Source organism: Salvelinus namaycush, chromosome 15 (genome assembly GCF_016432855.1).
Source record: "Salvelinus namaycush isolate Seneca chromosome 15, SaNama_1.0, whole genome shotgun sequence".
NCBI lineage: Eukaryota > Metazoa > Chordata > Actinopteri > Salmoniformes > Salmonidae > Salvelinus > Salvelinus namaycush.
The window spans coordinates 28,661,224-28,683,811 of NC_052321.1; the positions used below are offsets into that span (position 1 = coordinate 28,661,224).

At 43.5% G+C, this 22,588-nt stretch overlaps 1 pseudogene; it reads right to left on the reverse strand.

The window, feature by feature from the left end:
• Nucleotides 1-22,588, reverse strand: part of LOC120060031 — a 56,801-nt pseudogene that overhangs the window by 17,773 nt on the left and 16,440 nt on the right.

Below are 22,588 nucleotides of genomic sequence, written 5' to 3' on the forward strand. Positions count from 1 at the left end.
CTTCTACAAAGTATTGACTCAGGGGTGTGAATACTTATCTAAATTCAATATTTCTGTATTTAATTTAATACATTTGCAATAATGTCTAAAAACACGTTTTCGCTTTGTCATTATAGGTTATTGGTGTGTACATTAGATGGGTGATCTGTGTAATCCATTTTGAATTCAGGCAATAACACAACGAAATGTGGAATAGGTCAAGGGGTATGAATACTTTCTGAATGCACTGTACTACACTGACACACACACAACATATGCTCACGCATACAAAACACACACATGCATGTTGACGCCACACACACACACACTTTCACACGCTTCACATACGCTGCTGCTACTCTGTTTATTATCTATCATAATTGCCTAGTCACTCTTACCCCTACCTACATGTACATATTACCTCAATTTCCTCAACTATTTTGTACCCCTGAACATTCACTCTGTACAGGTACTCCTTGTATATAGCATCATTATTGTTATTTTATTGTGTTACTATTTCCTTAAAAAAAAATTTGCTACTCTTTTCTTATTTTTTAACTGCATTGATGGGGAAGCATTTCATGGTAAAGTCTACACCTGTTGTATTCGGCGCATGTGACAATACAATTTTATTTGATGATCAATATATCTTGTTTTGGAAACATTTGGGAGATAAAACATTGTTCAATAATTCTCCTAAGCATTATGATACAAGCAGCTAGTAGGCTTATACATTATCCTGTTATCATTGTTTCACATACCAGTATCCTCATCAGCAGTGACTTATGACAAAACAGACAAAAGTAAAAGAAAAGTCGGACAAAATTAACATTCACACAGTAATCTTCTCTTTTGTAAGATGTGCTTTAAAATGAGAGGCAGCAATTCAATGATGTTTACCCTAAATATAATCTGAACTAACAATTTATTGTGATTATATAAGCAATTCTTCAATATTTATAAATGTTCTTACACTAGTGAAAAACACTAGCCTATGTTTGACATATAAATTTACAGTACTTAATCTTACAAACCTTGTCGGCTGGAGCGAGAGTCCTCTAGACTATGTGTAAATCCAGAAGTGCCGTGCGTCTGGTCAGTCCAGTCAAGACGTTTCCGCACAGTGCTCCTCTACCCTGTGGTCGGCACCAACTCACTCTCTTAAAGGAGGAAGGAGTCCATAATGGTGTCACTCCATCTGTGCACTTTTTTCTTCCATTTTTTCCCTTTTTTTTTACATCTTAAATTCAAACAAGATCACTTGAGTGTGAAATATGATGACACTTGAAATTACCTGGTTTGTCTTGTTGAACATTTCAGTCGAGCTTTAAATGATGTGAGCTTATAAAGGCTTCATCAAGGCTTCATAAACACTAGCAAACATTTAGCTAGTTAGCAGGTTCAACTAAATAAAAATCCCCCTAGATCGTCATAACAAAAATGATGTGCATGCTTCAATAGGGCAGAAGTCCATAAGTTGTTGCGAATCTGGATGCACAGATAGATGCCAACAATGACCAGAAACTGCTATGTAGGGAATCGTAAGTGATTTGTTTTTGCTAGTTTCATCTCGTTCTTGATAGCATGTCTTGTTTTGAGGTGTTTTGACGGATTTCATGTGGCTAAAATTTGCTAGCTAGCTAACCAACAACTGTAACGATGTATTTGAGAGAAAATAAGTTGTGCAAATGTATTTACGTTGTCAATAAATGTTGGAGACGATATATAGTTTATGCCGACAATTTAAAGGCCAAATCAAACAATGCTTTTTTTATGGGCGTGAATGAGAGTGTTCACACTGGAATTAGAATGCACGGTATTGAATGAGAGAAAACAGACGGCCGTGAGAGTCAAAGCCGCCAACGGCGTCATGCCCGTCAAATTAGAAAGCAAGTGAATTTTTTCTTGCGTCTACACAAAGCAAAGATGGTAAAGTGAGCGGATAAATTCCAATAAAAAAAATACAGAATTTACTCTAGGGTGTAAATGAGCTTTGATATTGCAGATGGTCTGTGGCTTCCATCAATGTAATTGTTACGTCCGTTGTTAAATGAAGACCAAGGTGCAGCGTGGTAGGCGTACATTTTCTTTTAATTTTAAATGTTCCACCAAAAACAATAAACAACTCAACGAACGTAAAGCTAGAAGTGCAAACACATGCAACAAAAAAGACAAGATCCCACAACTGAAGGCGGGAAAAAGGGCTGCCTAAGTATGATCCCCAATCAGAGACAACGATAGACAGCTGCCTCTGATTGGGAACCATACTCGGCCAACAAAGAAATATAAACATAGATTTCCCAATCTAGTCACACCCTGACCTACCAAATAGAGAATTAAAAGGATCTCGAAGGTCAGGGCGTGACAGTAATGGTCTGCATCATTTCCAATCTCCCATATATATTTTTTTGGTGTGCATATGAATGTATATATATATATATAGTACCAGTCAAATGTTTGGATGCACCTACACTACTTATTCAAGGATTTTTCTTTATGTTTTACTATTTTCTACATTGAAGAATAATGAAGACAATAGTAAAGACATCAAAACTGTAAAATAACAAATATGGAATCATGTAGTAACCATAAAAATGCTAAACAAATCAAAATATATTTTAGATTGTAGATTCTTCAATGTAGCCACCCTTTGCCTTGATGACAGCTTTGCACACTCTTGACATTCTCTCAACCGGCTTCACCTTGAATGCTTTTTCAGCAGTCTTGAAGGAGTTCCCACATACGCTGAGCACTTGTTGGCTGCTTTTCCTTTACTCTGCAGTCCAACTCATCCCAAACCATTTCAATTGGGTTGAGGTCGGGTGATTCTGGTAGCCAGGTCATCTGATGCAGCACTCCATCACTCTCCTTCTTAGTCAAATAGCCCTTACACAGCCTGGAGGTTTGTTGAGTCATTGTCCTGTTGAAAAACAAATGATCGTCCGACTAAGCGCAAACCACATGTGATGGCGTATGACTGCTGAATGCTGTGGTAGCCATGCTGGTTAAGTGTGCCTTGAATTCTAAATAAATCACTGACAGTGTCACCTTCAAAGCACCCCCACACCATCACACCTCCTCCTCCATGCTTCACGGTGGGAACCACACATGCGGAAATCATCCGTTCACCTACTCATCAGACCAAAGGACAGATTTCCACCGATATAATGTCCATTGCTCGTGTTTCTTGGCCGAAGCAAGTCTCTTATTTTTATTGGTGTCCTTTAATAGTGATTTCTTTGCTGCAATTCGACCATGAAGGCCTGATTCACGCGGTCTCCTCTGAACAGTTGATGTTGAGATGTGTCTGTTACTTGAACTCAGTGAAGCATTTATTTGGGCTGCAATCTGAGGTGCAGTTACCTCTAATTAACTTATCCTCTGCAACAGAGGTAACTCTGGGTCTTCCTTTCCTGTGTTGGTCTTCATGCGAGCCAGTTTCATCATAGCGCTTGATGGTTTTTTGCGACTGGACTTGAAGAAACTTGAAAAGTTATTGATATTTTCCACGTTGACTGACCTTCATGTCTTGAAGTAATGATGGACTATCGTTTCTCTTTGCTTATTTGAGCTGTTCTTGCCATAATATGGACTTGGCCTTTTTTTTTTAAAGGGGTGGATCAGCTTAATATTGTGGAAAGATTGTTGCTTCTATCAATGTAATTGTCTGCATCATTTCCAATCCCACATACATACATACATACATACATACATACATACATACATACATACATACATACATACATACATACATACATACATACATACATACATACATACATACATACATACATACATACCTGTATAGATTGACATACTTTTTTTTAGAATATACCTTTATTATTCCCCACAATCCCTACCACCCTTACCTCAATTGGAGTAAACTAATAAACAATAACACTTAGGCTTCTACCTTCAGTTTATACATATTGTACACATTTTACAGACACAATCTATTTTACAATAGTTATATTTTGTTTGTTTTTAGTCCATCCTCTATTTCTGATGTCCATCCAGTTTGATTTCTATTTGTAACTTGTGCTATTTCACAACATTTCTGAACCTATATACATTTTACAGACCCCGTACGTTTTACATTGGTTATCTTGTTATTAGTCTCACCCTTCAGCTCGATTCAACCCCTCCCATCTATCTCTTAACACCATCCATTTTGGATTTCTATTTGCCATATATTTTTCAACTGTGCTGTGATGCTTCACAAAAGTACTGAACCTTTCTATTCTCATAGCTTCTACAGATTGTAAATTAAAGATACATTTTTGCTAAAATAATTATTATATTATTGATTGATTGACTATGGCTTTTCAAATCACCCAGTATTGCAATCTGCAACGTTAGTTCTAGGCAAATGTTGCAATTCTTCAGCCATTCCTGGACCTGTGACCAAAAACGAGCTACATATGGACAGTACCAAAATAAATGATCTAATGACTCTGTCTCCTCACAGCAAAATCTGCAGAGGTGGGAAGATTGTATCCCCCATATATATAACATTCTATTGGTTGCAAGAATTTTGTATAGTAATTTAAATTGAAAAATTCAAAGTTTTGAATCCGGCGTTGTTTTGCGTATCAATTCATAAACCATGTGCCATGGAATGGGTACATCAAAAATCTCTTCCCAACTATTTTGCAATTTATATGGCACAGTTGTCAATTTTTTTGTCCTTAAATGAAATTGGTATATGTTTTTATTTATCACACTTTCTTTAACCATTTATGTTCTTTAATGCAGGGCCTACAGACAAGTTCCTCACTTTTTTACCCTTCTACTTGCCTCTTCCATTTTTGTGGTAATGCTGCAATTAGTTGGTTGTCATTTTGGGTAGAGCAGACATTTCCATGTGTCTGTGTTAGCTGCATGTGTGACATAACTCCACCAGTCCTATTTATGATATAATTTACTAAAATTATACCTTTTTTTAAACATTTCATCAATTTTTTTATTTTTTTATTTTTATCAATTAGTATATTTGAGTTTAACCACAATATTTGTTGTATTATTTGTTCTGTCTTTTCAGGTGGATTAAACTGAAATTGCAACCAACTTTCTAAGGCTTGGACTTGGCCTTTTACCAAATAGGGCTACCTTCTTCATACCACCGCTACCTTGTCACCACACAACTGATTGGCTCAAACGCAGGAAAGGAAAGAAATTTCACAAATCAACTTTTTACAAGGCACACCTGTTAATAGAAATGCATTCCAGGTGACTACCTCGTGAAGCTAGTTGAGAGAGTGCCAGGCTGTCATCAAGGCAAAGGGTGGCTACTTTGAAGAATCTCAAATAGAAATTATATTTTTGTTTAACTCTTTTGCTTACTAAATTATTCCGTATGTGATATTTCATAGTTTTGATGTCTTCACTATTATCCTACAATATAGAAAATAGTAAAAATAAAGAGAAACCCTTGAATGAATAGGTGTGTCCAAATTTTTGACTGGTACTGTGTATTTTTTTGATACCTAAAGGGGCCCTTCTAAATCAAATAGCTAAATGATCTTTGGTATGACCATCATAAAACAATTCCTTATGTTAGCTCAGGACTCAAACATTTCCCAAACACCACGCCCGCTAACGTTCTTCTCTGTATGGCGCGATCAATAAAGCAGCAGAATTCAATTGTCATAACGCTTCCCATTAATCTAATAATAAGGGCTCAGTTAAATATGTAATGTTTAAGTATTACAGATTCCGCAATAGAAATGTAAAGGTGATTTCCGATTGAGCCGACATGCAGCGTTTACCGTGAACGCAGTCTCCGCTAAAGCGGGAACATTGCCTTTAAATTTCAATCAAGCTGTACAGCTGAACTTCTGTGATGCGGATTGAATAGAGCCGTAAGTGCTTTTCCACATGGAATTTGAGCTGTTCTTTATCCATGCATGGGCACCAAGCAGACTAAGACTAAATAGGTTTGATATTGACCCAAAGCAAAGTGACCTTGGTATTTCTCTGCCCCAATGCTGCTGCAGCACTTAGTGCAAATATAGCCATCAATTAACGTAACCACTGATTGTCTGATAGTGGTCTCTAAGAAAACAATGATTTATGGGTGGGTTTAAAACAAATAAAAATGTCAGATGCCATTTATATAGATGGAAGACCTATTGTGTCACCCAATACAAGGCACATGTACTTTACAGTACATTGAATCACCAGTTGAAGAACATGTACCCCTGACGTAAATCTTTTTTGACGTTAAACAATAACACAAGACCTTGAGCAAGAATGGCCTTGTTTTTTTCCCCAATGTGAGATGGTGGTCAGTGTGAGTAATGATCAGTGCCAGAAGAGAGTGGGCATTAACCTCTGAGTGCTGTCCTCTACATGGGAAGGGTAGCCATGTGGCCAATGGTGATGCTAACACACTAACGGCTCCTCTGTCACATCACCAGGGATCTTGGCACCACCCCACTGGGTACAAACTGGTTAAATCAACATTGTTAAATTGTCAACATTTTGTGACCAATGTAAAGTCACCAATGTAAACTGTTGTTATGAGGGTGAAATTTCAACCACAGGATTATGTCATCATGGTAACACATTTTCAACATTGACAAACCCTGTATAAAATATGTTGAATTTGTACCTTTGAAACAATGTCAGATCTTCAACGTGTAATATCCACTGTAAGAAAAAAACTGTAGGCTGGGAAGCACCTCCTACTGGAGAGTTGATCTATCTAGAGGCACCCTTTGGTCTCCCCTCCAGGGTTTTAACCAAGCCCAGCTTAGTTTTGATATTCGTCACTGACTGTGGGGTTGGGTAAAATGCAGAAGACACATTTCAGTTGAATGTATTTAGTTGTGCAACTGATTAGGTATCCCCTTTACCTTTTATTGTGAGAATGATTGTTGAGAAATCTCTACTTAATAGATTCACTGTTGCTATCAAAGTCATTCCAAAGGGAAGGTTCAACAGAGCAAATGAAATGTAACCATCATATATCATCAATCATATATGATATATGATGATAGATGATATATGTATCAATCATATATAATCAATTATGCATTTAGGCCTACATAGCTAAACTGCAAAACAAATGTAGGGAGCATATAAATGCCCACATCAGATTCAAGCTTCTGGGGAAAAAGCTGCATCGATCATGACGAAGGTCTGCATATTCAAACTGCTACCAAGCTGCTTATCAACACCACTGCGTTTTTGGGCATGCAATAATTTGCTTTTAGAGGACATGGCGAGAGGGAAAGCTCTGCCAATAAGGGCAATTACAAGGAGCTTGCAGAGGTAATTGTGCGTTACAGCGCTTTACTTGCTGAACATATGGAACTTTCTACTGTCTTTTCTGGGATGTTGAAAACAATTCCGAATGATTTGATAGCTTCCATTGCATCATCCAATAAAAGTTAGATTAAAGAGAGAGGTTGACGCAGTGCATTTTTTCTTGTGCGCTCAAATAGGCTTTCCACCTTCCTCCGGTATTTATTTAGCAAAGATGATAACACAATCATTCCAGACAGACACAAGCAAAAACTCATGACATAAGTGTTGCAGCAGCCTAGCCTACACCTAAACATTAGAGATCTGGCATGCTGTATGGGATGAAAACAGGACTAGTTTTCAGTCTGAACAACTGTAGGCTACTATTAAGAGCAGCTGCATACAGCCTATGCGCCCTGTCCATCTGGTCAGGATAAACTAATTGATAACGTTATGTATTTATAGTCCATTTGTGTGTCAGGAGAAAATGTGAATGTGATCCAATTTAGTTTATATTCAAAATTGGGCTGGCTAGGCTGCCTATACGTCCAGTATGATTAACTGGAATTATCCAATATGATTAACTGGAATTAATTAGTTGCATAGGCCTGCATGACGCAAACATGCGTAAAGCAAGCTTAGCCCTGTGAGTTCTATTGTCTATCAGTTGTTTGTGTCTGGGTAGAGGAAATCCCCCTCCTAATCTAGTCGAAATATAATTGATATGAACAAATGTAAGGTAGCTGCAGTTTGACAGGGTTTTCATCCCCCCTAGGGACAGGAGTTTTTTTTCAGGAGTTTTTTAAAACCATGTGACCTGATTAGGAAACACTGGTCCCATCATAGCCCATATAAAACCTTTTTATAACTGATGAATCACTGTCATACCTTATAGGGTCCAGTGTTTTCCTAGTTAGGTTAACATATAAGGAAAAACTCCAGGGCCCAGGGTGTAAAAATTGCCCCGCCGCTCTGGGACCTATGGTGCCACCAGTCTGCTTGCAGTTGTCAGTTGTGATCAGGTATGTGGATGATCAGGGCTTTATTCAGGAACGTTTCTTGGGCTACTTTGATGTGTCAAGTGGGCGAGATGCGTAGTCGGTGTTTGACTTCATGAATTTTGACATGTCTGAGTTTAACTTCATAGAGAAACTTGTTGTCCAAACCTTTCAAGTTTGATTTGATTTAGTCCTACTAATTAAGTTACAATTTTGGTTGAAGTGGAGATGTGAATCCAACAAATCAGTTATTCATTTGTGGACAAGCTGGAATTAAAGACAGGATACATCTCCTTAAAATGTGTGTATGTGGTTGCATTGACAACCAAACACAATTTACTTTTGCTTCTCGACCAGTTAACAAATTATATGTTGGATTCAGTTTTCCGTCTCAACAAAAAACAAGTTAACAGTAAACATGTCGTCCCCCACGAATGATGCAGTGCACCCCATTGGGCCAATTAAGAGATAGCGTGTGACTAACATATTTCAGTTAATTACTATAGCTCCCACCTTGGGCCAATCAGTGTCATTTTGTAAATGCCGGATCTCTATGACAAGACACATTATTCACCCACGTTTCATCAAAATCGGGCCAGTGCTGTCTGGGATATTGCGTGTGACAAAGAGACAGATCCACAGTCCCCTCCCTGATTTAATCGTTTATTAAGCCAGTGGCTCATGTGGAACTATCCAAGCAGTAGATATATCTCCTTTAAATGTTGATATTTGGTTGCGTTGTCAACCAAACACAATTCAACATTACATTTTGTAATACAGTAAGTAGCCTAAAGTTTAGGCTACAACCTAATGTATGTAATGTCCCACTGTTTAGATTGTTTATGTTTATAAGAACTGAGGTCGGGGCGCCCGTGTACTTTAGTTTAACTTTACTCAGAAGTATGCTGGTATTACATAGTTCACATCGCATATCACTCCCGCTGTCTGGCTACTGTAAAACGCGGAACTGGAATCCCACAGTGCGAATACACGGACTGGATTATGGCATAATGTTCACTACATTACATTTTAATAGCATTTATTCAATTTAAAAATCAGTAACACATCCCTATCCACATTTTGAGGTTACTGTAACAAGACATGTCTTATGTAATCATAGAAAGTGTGCATGTTCAAGATAGCATGCAAATGTCACACGTCTGTGGAGATTTTCACAATTGCTATAACAATCTGCGCAGAATCTCAAATGGCATTGATCACTTGCACCATGTACTTAAATAATCTCAATTGCAATCCAGGTCATTTGGTTGTGCTAGTACATGAAGCACAGTAATAACACATTAAGTTGTATAAATAAACAAAATATCTAGCATTGTATTCCCATTTGAACTTTGTTATGCTTTTAAACGGTTGAAAGCGAAGTGACATCACATTTAGGTGACAATTAAACAAAGAATCTGACATTGATTTTCCATTGTAATTTGGTTGTGCTTTTAGATGGTTGAAAGCATAGTGATAACACATTCACATTTCAACAAACTTTTAACTGTCTTTTTGAGTAGGTGAAAATAGGTTGTAATCTATTACCTGGCCTGATGACTCCTTGCTGTCCCCAGTCCACCTGGTCGTGCTGCTGCTCCAGTTTCAACTGTTCTGCCTTCGGCTATGAAACCCTGACCTGTTCACCGGACATGCTACCTTGCCCCAGACCTGCTGTTTTCAACTCTCTAGAGACAGCAGGAGCAGTAGAGATACTCTGAATGATCGGCTATGAAAAGCCAACTGACATTTACTCCTGAGGTGCTGACCTGTTGCACCCTCTACAACCACTGTGATTATTATTATTTGACCCTGCTGGTCATCTATGAACATTTGAACATCTTGGCCATGTTCTGTTATAATCTCCACCCGTCACAGCCAGAAGAGGACTGACCACCCCTCATAGCCTGGTTCCTCTCTAGGTTTCTTCCTAGGTTCTGGCCTTTCTAGGGAGTTTTTCCTAGCTACCGTGCTTCTACACTTGCATTGCTTGCTGTTTGGGGTTTTAGGCTGGGTTTCTGCACAGCACTTTGTGACATCAGCTGATGTAAGAAGGGCTTTATAAATACGTTTGATTGATTGAATCTCATTGATCAACATATCAACCAAATATGACCCAATTTTCCACATTGAAATGACGTGGTGTGCCCAGTGGGACCTTATTTCCCTTCCTCCTGTCCAATGTTTCCTCAATTTCTTTCTGGCACTGAGCTCATTTCAGGTCTGCTGCGTGCAAACTTGAACATCGGAAAATCTGTGCAATTTCCGGCGCTTGTTTACTATGAACACTGAGTACCCGGTTTAAGTTACAGTTTTCACAGTGGCCAAGCAGGCTACTGTGGCTATTTGATCATAATGTAGGCCTACCAGAGTGACCTACCATCAAAAACAATGGAGAAAATGCATCCCCTAACATTTTAACATGGAAACGTCCTTTTTAAGACATAAAAAAAAACTCTTCACCTGACTTGCTTTTCAAAGATGGCTAGAAATGCACACATTTTGTGCTCTTGTAGAAAGCAACCACTCCTCCATTGTTGACAAAAAATAGCTATAACTGGGTTAATAACTCACAAACTACTAAAGAAAATGAACAAATTTGCACAGGTGGCTACATGCAGTTCTCGCTTTGATCTCAAAACAAGCACATCTATCACTTATTTGCATATAGTCCTATTGCAGCTCTGATTTGGTTATGGCGCACCAAGTCTTGCATGTCAATGGAATAGAATCCTACTCCAATGCGCATTGCCTACAGAAAAATCTCTTGCACAGTGAGTTTTGCATACTAAGTCTTGCATAGTGTTTCGGTATGTTACATTGAAATTGGCTAATATTGCGTTGATTCGAGCACATCGTGCAGCTTAGAAGGAACATTGCTCCTGTCTCATATGACAGGTCCTACATGTGGTGGGCCCACAGTAGGCTTCAACCCATCATCCAACAATGTAATATTTCACTGGTGTCATGCAAGACTTCCTGGTCTGGCAACCATTTCCTCCACTTTTCTCAGCCCTTTCCTTTCAAAAATGAGATCATCACAAAAGTTGACGGAAACCTGAAAATCAAACTCTCACATTTTATGCCAGCAACTCCAGTGAGTTGATTGGAAATCCTCTTAAGACTCAGGAAATTGCCAATCTTTGTCTAAGGGTTTCTCAAGTAGTGAATTTCAATCAGTTCATCCATTGACTTTCAAAATGACCACAATACCGAACACTCTTCATCATTGCAAGACAAGTCAATCAACTGTGCTTAGTGCATGCTCTCAGTGCATCACAAACACCCATTGGAGCACCGTGCTTAAGGTGCTGTCAATAAATGCTCCACCTTGCAAGGGAACGGACACTCATTTCCCTTCAACATTTGTCCCGTCTATTCTTTCCACATCTATTCTCAGATTTGGACAAATGCAGCAACCGCATGCCACTTCCCTTTATCAGTCCCACTTAAAAAGGAATTAGCAATCTTTGTTGAGATCAACCGGCGACTTTTTGTCAGCCCCCTTATGTTACGTTGTTTGTTTTGGAACTGCGAGCACATCTGTAATGGCTAACAAGTCTTCCATGTGCATTATGATCAAATTATATTTATGTTTGCGCTCTGCAGGTGACCATATGGTGTCCATGAGTAACACAGTAATAAAACAACACACATATGGTATGTGGTGGGGGAAAAAACACTTAAACACTGCATGTATCAACTGGGGAAAACATTGTCTGAATAACAATGTCCTAGAGAGTGCATGTCTCAAACACCACACTGTTGCACTAAAACATCAAAGGGTGACTCAAACACCTTGTTCCTGTGAAGTGCTACCCTTTTATCAAGACACTGTTTGAAACAGATGGCAGAAGCCACAAGGTAAATGGTGCACTTCCATGGATAGTGGACTCTAACTCTATGCATTGACACTGCTATAGAGATGCAATACTTTCATACAGACCAATTGCAAGCAGTTGCACATATAGACACATGATACACTATGTATACAAAAGCATGTGGACACCCCTTCAAATGAGTGGATTTGGCTATTTCAGCCACACCCATTGCTGGTGTATAAAATTTGGCACACCGCCATGCAATCTCCATAGACAAACATTAGCAGAAGAACGGCATTACTGAAGAGCTCAATGACTTTCAACGTGGCACCGTTATAGGATGCCACCTTTCCAACAAGTCAGTTTTGTCAAATTTCTGCCTGCTATAGCTGCCCCGGTCAACTGTAAGTGCTGTTATTGTGAAGTGGAGACCTCTAGGAGCAACAACGGATCAGCTGCGAAGTGGTAGGCCACACAAACTCACAGAACGGGACCGCCGAGTGCTGAAGCGCGTAGTGATCAAAAATCATCTGTCCTCGGGTTCCACACTCACTACCGAGTTCCAAACTGCCTCTGGGAGCAACGTCAGCACAATAACTGTTCATCGGGAGCTTCATGAAATGGTTTTCCATGGCCGAGCACACACAAGCCTAAGAGCACCATGCGCAATGCCAAGCGTCGGCTGGAGTGGTGTAAAACTCGCCGCCATTGATCTCTGGAATGACTTTACCATCTGGCAGTCCAACGGACAAATCTGGGTTTGGCGGATGTCAGGAGAACGCTACATGCCCGAATGCATAGTGCCAACTGTAAAGTTTGGTAGAGGAGGAATAATGGTCTTGGGCTGTTTTCATGGTTTAGGCTCCTTAGTTCCAGTGAAGGGAAATCTTAACGCTACATGACATTCTTGACGATTCTGTACTTCCAACTTTATGGCAACAGTTTGGGGAAGGCCCTTTCCTGTTTCAGTAAAAAATTTATTTGTTCACTGATGTCACACTGACACTGACTCTTACTAAACTAGAGACTGCCATTGTCTTTATATTACGTATCAGCATGTCTTATTTGTTGAAATCATATTTATGAGTGCCTTTTAATCACGTATGCTGTGTGTCATTTACAACGATTGCCTTTCACGTAATTTCTTACATTCTCACATGTGAAATCGAATTGAATCGCATGGACTGTTTTGCTTGCTTGCATGGTGTGCTGTGATTCCACAGATTGGCATGGATGAAAGTGACATTGAGACAGCTGTTGCCAATTCCCTATCACCTCCTCCCTCTCCAAAATACATTTAACAAAAATACAAACACAACATGCAACAATTTCAAAGATTTTCAAAGAAATACATGCATTTTGCCCTAATCTATGGGTTTCACAGATATGCATCTGTTGATCACAGAAACAAATTAAGGGCGTGGATCAGAAAACCAGAGAATATCTGGTGTTACCACCATTTGTCTTATGCAGCGCGACACATCTCCTTCACATAGGATCAGGCTATTGTCCCACTCTTCAATGGCTGTGCGAAGTTGCTGGATATTGGCGGGAACTGTAACATGCTGTAGTACACGTTGATCCAGAGCATCCCAAACAGTCTCAATGGGTGACATGTATGGTGAGTATGCAGGCCATGGAAGAACTGGGACATTTTGAATTGTGTACAGATCCTTGCGACATGGAGCCATGCATTATCATGCTGAAACATGAGGTGATGGCGGCAGATGAATGGCACGACAATGGGCCCCAGGATCTCATCATGGTAGCTCTGTACATTCAAATTGCCATCAATAAAATGCAATTGTGTTCGTTGTCCAAAGCTTATGCCTTCCCATACCATAACTCCACTGCCACCATGGGGCACTCTGTTCACAACTTTGACATCAGCAAACCGCTCGCCCACACGACGACATACATGCTGTCTACCATCTGCTCCGTGCATTTGAAACCGGGATTCATCCGTGAAGAGTACACTTCTCCAGCATGCCAGCGGCCATAGAAAGTGAGCATTTGCCCACTGAAGTCGGTTACGACGCCGAACTGCAGTCAGGTCAAGACCCTGGTGAGGACGATGAGCATGCTGATGAGCTTCCCTGAGACGGTTTCTGACAGAAATTCTTCAGTTGTGCAAACCCACAGTTTCATCAGCTGTCCGGGTGGCTGGTCTCTGACGATCCCGCAGGTGAAGAACCCGGATGTGGAGGTCCTGGGCTGGCATGGTTACACGTGGTCTGCGGTTGTGAGGCCGGTTGGACATACTGCCAAATTACGGATGGCCGGCAATGAGACGGGAGGAGGGGTGGGCCTGGAAACAGGAGGCAAAGGGCTGTGAGACAAGGGCTTAATCCTGGACACATGAAAAGTGGGATGTATACGAAGGGTACAGGGCAACAGAAGACGAACAGCAGTGGGACTAAGGACTTTAGAGATGGGGAAAGGACCAATAAAAAGGGGGTAAAGTTTACGGGACTCCACTCGGAGGGGCAGGTTCCACGTAGACAGCATACCCTCTGCCCGAGACGATAGCGGGGAGCCAGAGTGGAGGTAGAGGTAGTCTTGAGGAGAGCAGACCGAGCTCTCTTCCAGATACCCTCAGTCCAGGTGTTCGTCCGCCGGCGTATGTTGACCTCTTCTTCTTGCTTCGGGAAGATCGGGGGCTGATACCTCATGGAGCACTCGAAGGGAGAGAGCCCAGTGGCCGAGCAGGCGTACTCCACCCACACAAGTTGTCGGCTCCAGGTGGTGGGGTTGGTCGAGACGAGGCACCTAAGCTTTGTCTCCAGGCCTTGATTGGCACGCTCAGACTGGCAATTGGACTGGGGATGAAATCCGAAGGACAGGCTGGCTGACGACCCAATGAGGGTGAACGCCTTCCAGAATCAGGACGCAAATTGAGGACCACGATCAGAGACAAAAAAAAAGATTTCACCTTTATTTACCAGGTAGGCCAGTTGAGAACAAGTTCTCATTTACAACTGCGACCTGGCCAAGATAAAGCAAAGCAGTGCGACAAAAACAACAACACAGAGTTACAAATAAACAAACGTGCAGTCAACAACGGAATAGAAAATAAAAATAGATGTACATTGTGTGCAAATGTAGAAGAGTAGGGAGGTAGGCAATAAATAGGCCATAGAGGCGAAATAATTACAATTTAGCATTAATACTGGAGTGATAGATGTGCAGATGATGATGTGCAAGTAGAGATACTGGGGTGCAAAAAAGCAAGGGGGTAAGTAATAATATGGGGATGAGGTAGTTGGGTGTGCTATTTACGCTATTTACAGATTGGCTGTGTACAGGTACAGTGATCGGTAAGCTGCCCTGACAGCTGATGCTTAAAGTTAGAGAGGGAGATATAAGACTCCAGCTTCAGAGATTTTTGCAGTTCGTTCCAGTCATTGGCAGCAGAGAACTGGAAGGAAAGGCGGCCAAAAGAAGTGTTGACTTTGGGGATGACCAGTGAAATATACCACCTGGAGCGCGTGCTACGGGTGGGTCTTGCTATGGTGACCAGTGAGCTGAGATAAGGCGGGACTTTACCTAGCAAAGACTTATAGATGACCTGGAGCCAGTGGGTTTGGCGACGGATATGTAGCGAGGGCCAGTCACAATGAGAGCATACAGGTCGCAGTGGTGGGTAGTATATGGGGCTTTGGTGACAAAACGGATGGCACTGTGATAGACTACATCCAATTTTCTGAGTAGAGTGTTGGGGGCTATTTTGTAAATGACATCGCCAAAGTCAAGGATCAGTAGGATAGTCAGTTTTACGAGGGTATGTTTGGCGGCATGAGTGAAGGAGGCTTTGTTGCGAAATAGGAAGCCGATTATAGATTTAATTTTGGATTGGAGATGCTTAATGTGAGTTTGGAAGGCAGACAGATTATTTCACTTATAATTCACTGTATCACAATTCCAGTGGGTCAGAAGTGTACATACACTAAGTTAACTGTGCCTTTAAACAGCTTGGAAAATTCCAGAAAATTATGTCATGGCTTTAGAAGCTTCTGATAGGCTAATTGACATCATTTGAGTCAATTGGAGGTGTACCTGTGGATGTATTTCAAGGCCTACCTTCAAACTCAGTGCCTCTTTGCTTGACATCATGGGAAGATCCAAAGAAATCAGCCAAGACCTCAGAAAAATGTTGTATCCCTCCACAAGTCTGGTTCATCCTTGGGAGCAATTTCCAAACGCCTGAATGTACCACGTTCATCTGCACAAACAATAACACGCAAGTATAAACACCATGGGACCACGCAGCCATCATACCGCTCAGGAAGGAGATGCGTTCTGTCTCCTAGAGATGAACGTACTTTGGTGTGAAAAGTGCAAATCAATCCCAGAACAACAGCAAAGGACCTTGTGAAGATGCTGGAGGAAACAGGTACAAAAGTATCTATATCCACAGTAAAATGAGTCATATATCGACATAACCTGAAAGACCGCTCAGCAAGGAAGAAGCCACTGCTCCAAAACCGCCATAAAAAAAGCCAGACTACGGTTTGCAACTGCACATGGGGACAAAGATCATACTTTTTGGAGAAATGTCCTCTGGTCTGATGAAACAAATATAGAACTGTTTGGCCATAATGACCATCGTTATGTTTGGAGGAAAAAGGGGGAGGCTTGCAAGCCGAAGAACATCATCTTAACCGTGAAGCACGGGGGTGGCAGCATCATGTTGTGGGGGTGCTTTGCTGCAGGGGGGACTGGTGCGCTTCACAAAATAGATGGCATCATGAGGTAGGAAAATGATGTGGATATATTGAAGCAACATCTCAAGACATCAGTCAGGAAGTTAAAGCTTGGTCGCAAATGGGTCTTCCAAATGGACAATGACCCCAAGCATACATCCAAAGTTGTGGCAAAACGGCTTAAGGACAACAAAGTCAAGGTATTGTAGTGGCCATCACAAAGCCCTGACCTCAAACTTATAGAAAATTTGTGGGCAGAACTGAAAAAGAGTGTGCGAGCAAGGAGGCCTACAAACCTGACTCACTTATACCAGCTCTGTCAGGAAGAATGGGCCAAAGTTCACCCAACTTATTGTGGGAAGCTTGTGGAAGGCTACTCGAAACGTTTGACCCAAGTTAAACAATTTATAGACAATGCTACCAAATAGTAATTGAGTGTAGGTAAACTTCTGACCCACTGGGAATGTGATGAAAGAAATAAAAGCTGAAATCAATCATTCTCTCTACTATTATTCTGATATTTCACATTCTTAAAATCAAGTGTTGATCCTAACTGACCTAAAACAGCGAATTTTACTAGGATTAAATGTCTGAAATTGTGAAAAACTTTGTTTAAATATATTTGGCTAAGGTGTATGTAAACTTCCGACTTCAACTGTAGATGAATACTGACAGGTTGTTTCTCCTCATACCCTCACACACTTAAAATGTTTAAGAGAGAGAGCGAGCGAGAGATAATGGCTAAAATGTTGAGTGTATTGATACATATTGTGTTATTTCTTATGTTATATTATATAAATAGTTCCCCCCAAAAAATTCTCACTGTAAATGTGCATAGATTTCATAACATATTTCATAACATTCAGTGCCCTCTACTGGTGAAATAGTCAATTGCATACACATCCTCATGTACATTAACACATACATCTGTTTGTACACATATACACATGCACACACACGGTGGACACACACAGTGCACACACACACACACACAAATTGCCTGGTCAACTGTCAGCAGTGATTTCATTTATTTCAAGATGCTGAAGTGTGATTTGTGATGACTGAGCATGATATGGTCAACTAAGTGAACAGATTATATTTGTTCTGCTGGTGGCGTCAACGAACTGTGACAAAACAACAAACTGTAACGCTACATGGAAAAATGAGCTGTGCTTTTATTGCAAACAAATTAACTCACACTCTAATACATCAAAAGAATGAGATCGGAACGGAAAACACAAAACAGTCACCTTGGTTGACTTGCTAATGCTTCATTAGGCAGAAATGACTGATATCACAAACAATCAATCTTTCACATGCTCTCTGTGTCAGCATCAGCTCAGACATTAATCACAGAGGACAGAAAGGGACAGAACATCCACTGGTAATACCACTGGTGAGCTCTCTCTCTCTCTCTCTCTCTCTCTCTCTCTCTCTCTCTCTCTCTCTCTCTCTCTCTCTCTCTCTCTCTCTCTCTCTCTCTCTCTCTCTCTCTCTCTCTCTCAATTCAATTGACTTTATTGACATGGCAAGTTCATTATTACTTACATTGTCAAAGTATACATATCGAAAAATAAAATATATATGTATATATATACAAAATATATATATATTTATATATAAATAAATGGTGGGACCAACAGTAATAATAATAGTAGTAGTGGACATGGGATTACCATTAACAACAACTACAACAACAATATTAATCAGAACAACAATACATTAAAGCAATGTGTAACGCTCTAGGTGTCGGGGTGTAGTGGAATCAGACGCAGGAACAGCAGAGCTTCAATACGTTGAGTTTAATTCCCAACCCGTAAACCAAAAATGTCCAAACCGGACTACTGGGTGTCAAATAAACACCTGTCTTCAAACATGAAGACAAAACCAGTACACAAACACGAACCACTCCCGAAATCCAAAGAAACAGACGAACAATCCCGCACAAAGAAGCAGACAGGCTGGCTGACTAATAAAGCCACCCTGATTGCCAATTCCCTCAAACCAGGTGATACACATAAACACATAAGGAGGGGGAGGAAAAAGAGTCAGTAGCAGCTAGTAGGCCGGTGACGACGACCGCCGAGCGCCACCCGAACGGGAAGGAGAGCCTGCCTCGGTTGAAGTCGTGACAGTACCCCCCCTCTGACGCGCGGCTCCCGCAGCGCGCCGACACCGGCCTCGAGGTCGACCCGGAGGACGAGGCGCAGGGCGCTCCGGATGGAGGCGATGGAAATCCTTTACCATAGATGGATCCAACATGTCCTCCACCGGTACCCAGCACCTCTCCTCCGGACCGTACCCCTCCCAGTCCACGAGGTACTGCAGGCCCCTCGCCCGGCGTCTCGAGTCCAGAATGGCCCGTATCGTGTACGCCGGGGACCCCTCGATGTCCAGAGGGGGAGGAGGGACCTCCGGTACCTCACCGTCCTGCAGGGGACCAGCTACCACCGGCCTGAGGAGAGACACATGAAACGAGGGGTTAATACGATAATAGGAAGGGAGTTTTAATCGATAACACACCTCGTTTATTCTCCTCAGGACTTTGAATGGCCCTACACACTGCGGCCTCAGCTTCCGGCAGGGCAAGCGGAGGGGTAGGTTTCGGGTCGAGAGCCAGACCCTTTCCCCCGGTACAAACACTGGGGCCTCACTGCGGTGGCGGTCAGCGCTCCTCTTCTGCCTTCCAGTAGCTTGTTGAAGGGACTCCCGGACGGCCCTCCAGGTCTCCTTGGAGCGCTGTACCCACTCCTCCACCGCAGGAGCCTCGGTCTGGCTCGGATGCCATGGTGCCAGGACCGGCTGGTACCCCAACACACACTGAAAGGGGGACACATTAGTAGAGGAGTGGCGTAGTGAGTTCTGGGCCATCTCAGCCCAGGGAATGTATCTCGCCCACTCCCCTGGCCGGTCCTGACAATACGACCGCAGAAACCTACCCACCTCCTGGTTCACTCTCTCCACCTGCCCATTACTCTCGGGGTGATACCCGGAAGTCAGGCTGACCGTGACCCCCAGACGCTCCATGAACGCCCTCCACACTCGGGACGTGAACTGGGGGCCCCGATCAGAAACAATATCCTCCGGCACCCCGTAGTGCCGGAAGACGTGAGTGAATAAGGCCTCCGCAGTCTGTAGGGCAGTAGGGATACCGGGCAACGGGAGGAGACGGCAGGACTTAGAAAACCGATCCACAATTACCAGAACCGTAGTGTTTCCCTGAGAGGGAGGCAGATCGGTCAGGAAGTCTACAGACAGATGAGACCATGGCCGTTGTGGAACGGGGAGGGGTTGCAACTTCCCTCGAGGAAGGTGCCTAGGAGCCTTACTCTGAGCGCATACCGAACAGGAGGAGACATAAACCCTAACGTCTCGAGCTAAGGTAGGCCACCAATACCTCCCCCGAAGGCTCCCCACTGTCCTCGTCACCCCAGGGTGACCCGAGGAGGGTAGGACATGAGCCCACCGAATCAGGCGGTCCCGAACACCAAGCGGTACGTACTTACGGCCCGCCGGACACTGAGGAGGCGCGGGTTCCGCCCGTAGCGCCCGCTCGATGTCCGAGTCCACCTCCCATACCACTGGCGCGATCAGCCTCGAGGCGGGGATGATGGGAGTGGGTTCAGTGGTCCTCTCCTCCGTGTCGTAAAGGCGGGACAGTGCGTCTGCCTTTACGTTTTTTGAACCGGGTCTATAGGACAACGTGTACCTAAACCGGGTGAAAAACATGGCCCACCTTGCCTGACGTGGGTTCAGTCTCCGAGCTGCCCGAATATACTCCAGATTCTGGTGGTCGGTCCAGATGAGAAAAGGGTGCTTAGCCCCCTCAAGCCAGTGTCTCCACACCTTCAGAGCCCTGACCACCGCTAACAACTCCCGATCCCCCACATCATAGTTACGCTCCGCTGCACTGAGCTTACTAGAGAAGAAAGCGCAGGGGCGGAGTTTTGGTGGCGCACCCGAGCGCTGTGATAGCACGGCACCCACCCCAGCCTCGGAAGCGTCCACCTCCACTATGAATGCTAAAGAGGGATCCGGATGCGCCAACACGGGAGCCTCCGTGAACAGAGCCTTCAACCTGTTGAAAGCTCCGTCCGCCGGCGCTGACCACCGCAACCTCACCGGACCCCCCCTCAGCAGTGAGGTAATGGGAGCCGCTACCTGGCCAAAACCCCAGATAAATCTCCGGTAGTAGTTGGCAAAACCCAAAAACCGCTGCACCTCTTTTACCGTGGTCGGAGTCGGCCAATTACGCACGGCCTTTATGCGGTCACTCTCCACCACCACCCCCGAGGTGGAAATGCGATAACCCAGGAAGGAGACGGCTTGTTTGGAAAACACACACTTCTCAGCCTTGACGTATAAGTCATGCTCCAGCAGTCTGCCAAGCACTTTGCGCACTAGAGATACATGCGCGGCGTGAGTAGTTGAGTAGATCAGAACGTCATCGATATACACAACTACCCCCTGCCCGTGCAGGTCCCTGAGAATGTCGTCTACAAAGGATTGGAACACGGCTGGAGCATTCTTTAACCCATACGGCATGACGCAGTACTCATAGTGGCCCGATGTGGTACTAAATGCGGTTTTCCACTCGTCTCCCTCCCGAATACGCACCAGGCTGTACGCGCTCCTGAGGTCCAGTTTTGTAAAGAACTGCGCTCCGTGAAATGATTCCACCGCCGAAGCGATGAGAGGTAGTGGGTAACTAAACCCCACCGTGATGGCATTTAGACCTCTATAATCAATACACGGACGCAAACCTCCCTCCTTTTTCTTCACAAAAAAGAAACTCGAGGAGACGGGTGAGATGGAGGGCCGAATGTACCCCTGTCCCAGAGATTCCGTGACATATGTCTCCATAGCCAACGTCTCCTCTTGGGACAAAGGGTACACGTGACTCTTAGGAAGCGCAGCGTTAACCTGGAGATCTATCGCACAATCCCTACCCGGTCGATGTGGTGGTAATTTCGTCGCTTTCTTTTTACAGAAAGCGATTGCCAAATCGGCATACTCGGGGGGAATGCGCACCGTGGAACCCTGGTCTGGACTCTCCACCGACGTGGCACCAATGGAAACTCCCAGACACCTTCCAGAACACTCCTCTGACCACCCCTGGAGAACCCCCTGTCTCCACGAAATATTGGGATTGTGCCGGGCCAACCAGGGAATACCCAGCACCACTGGAAACGCAGGCGAATCGATAATGTATAGACTGATACGTTCCCTATGATTCCCCTGCGTCACCATGTCCAGGGGAACTGTGGCCTCCCTGACCACCCCTGACCCTAATGGCCGGCTATCTAGGGAGTGCACGGGAAAGGGAGAATCTATCGGCACAAGCGGAACGCCCAACTCTCGGGCGAGTCCGCGATCCATAAAGTTCCCAGCTGCACCTGAATCGACTAGTGCCCTATGCTGAGAAGAGGGGAAAAAATCAAGGAAAAAAATTGAGACAAACATGTGACCGACAGGAGGTTCTGAGTGAGTTTGGTGCTGACTCACCTGGGGTGATCGAGAAGCGTCCCGCCTGACATCTCGACTCCCAGACAGACCCCCCCAGCACCGATCGGCCGTGTGTCCTCTCCGACCACAGTTGGTGCAGGGGAGGCCTCGTCCTCCGATACCCCTAGGCGCGGCCCCTCCCAACTCCATCGGGATGGGAGCCGGGGCGCTGGGTGGTGGAACGCACAGGACCCTCTCCGAACGCCCGCGGGCAGCCAGCAGATTGTCCAGTCGGATGGACATGTCGATAAGCTCATCCAACGACAGAGCGATGTCCCGACACGCTAGCTCCCTACGGACGTCCTCCCGGAGACTACACCGGTAGTGGTCAATA